Source organism: Myotis brandtii, unplaced genomic scaffold, assembly GCF_000412655.1.
Source record: "Myotis brandtii unplaced genomic scaffold, ASM41265v1 scaffold756, whole genome shotgun sequence".
Lineage (NCBI taxonomy): Eukaryota > Metazoa > Chordata > Mammalia > Chiroptera > Vespertilionidae > Myotis > Myotis brandtii.
In genome coordinates this window covers 341963-343881 of record NW_005371023.1, presented here as the reverse complement: position 1 = coordinate 343881, position 1919 = coordinate 341963, and positions in this window count along the sequence as shown.

Genomic DNA, 1919 nt, shown 5'->3' with positions numbered 1-1919 from the left:
TCTGCAGGCTGACGCTCCATCCACTGAGTCAAACCGGTCAGGGCTGCTCACATATTTTTATAGCATTTTTGTAATCCTAGCTGCATGAGAGATCAGATGTAAAAGAAGATACTCTTTTAGTAAGAGTGTGTAGAATCTCAGGGTAGACAACCCTGTGCTAAGTGTAACTCCTGAAGCTAATCAGGACTCTTCCAAAAAATGTAAGAGGTGTGAAGACTCCCAAGCTTATCCTAAGAGGCCAGCATTATCCTAATTCTAAAACCAGATAAAGATACTACAAAGAAAGAAAGTTATAAACCAATATCCCCGATGAACGTAGATGCTAAAATTCTCAATCAAATATTAGCAAAGGGGATCCAGCATACATTAAAAATATCATAGACCATGATCAAGTGGCATTTATTCCAGGATGTAGAGATGGTACAATGTTTACAAATGAATAAATGAGTTACACCACATAAACAAAATGAAGTCTAAAAACTACACAATCATATTAATAGATGCAGAAAAAGCATTTTATATATTCACTTATTTATGATAAAAATTCTCAGCCTCATGGGAGTAAAGGGAACATACCTCAATGTAATAAAGGCCATATATGACATCCCAAAGCCAACATCAGGCGCATTGGGAAAAAAAAAAAAAAAAAACTCACATATTTTAAGTGGTAGTTTTAACTGTCCTATAAAGTATAGAATATTTTATGGCAGGAATGGTTGCTGGGAGGTTGGACAGGAGGAAATGATGGGGATTTGGACTAAAGTGGCAGTGTTGGGGGTTATAAGAATTGATCGGATTCAGGATTTATGTTAAAGATAATGCCGGCAAAAATTATTGATGGATTGGATGTGCTGCTTGAACAACAGAATGCAACAACATCACAATGTATTTTCCCTGAGAGACTGGGTGAAAAGTAGATTGTTTTTCTAACCAGGGAAGCAAGTGTCCAGCCAACTGGGAATGGGGGTTGGGGATTAATGGCAGGAGTTCCATTTTGGAAGTACTAAAGCTTTTAGAGTTGTGATCTCAATTGAACCCAATGGTTGAGAAAAAGTTAGTCAGGGATAGAACAAGAAGTGAGGGACTGGAGCTTTCCTTTCCTGGATGTTAATTTGTCCAGATCCAGAATTTTACCTGAGGCCTAGTTGACTCCAGCATTCAAACTCTTTCCACAAGGTTCTTCTCTGTCCTTAACAGCCCATCTAGGGATCATAACAATTTGCCCGTTGCCTCATTGTCTTCTCTAGAATGGAAGAGCTGTGAATGCCAGGAAGGCAATGACAGTCCTACAACAGGGCACAAAGGCATGGACGGTGGCCAACTCTGCCTGGCGTTACAGGAATGTTCCCAGAATGAATCCTAGAGACAGCACACTCCTCCTCACCATGGCTCTATCACTCTGCTTTTATTACATTTAAAAGGCACACACACTCCTTAATTTATCTAAGTAACTAATTATTTCCTCTGCACTGATAGAACTGATAGATAGCATTAATTCATTCTGCCTGAAAATCTAAAAAATCCTGGTCCATAATTAATTTAATCTAACATTCTTGATGTGCTCTGATATAGGACCTCTTGTCAAATTTATTTGATAATCTACACTGTCCAAGCAAACCCTAAAGATCAAACTTAAAAAAATCTATAATTACATAAACTGCTGCTTCTACTCTCAGGCCTTAGTTCCTTGTCACATATTAGAATTTGCAAATAAATTGAGAACTATAATTTCTCATTACTTCTTATAAGACATTTATTTATCTTTTCAAGAAGTACTTGCTGAGTGCCTACTATTCAATACACTGGAAGAAACAGTGATTAAGACAATGATCTCTTTGAGTTCTAGGATCTTATAATTTAGGAAGGACTCAGTGTTTAAGTTCACACACACACACACACACACACACACACACACACAC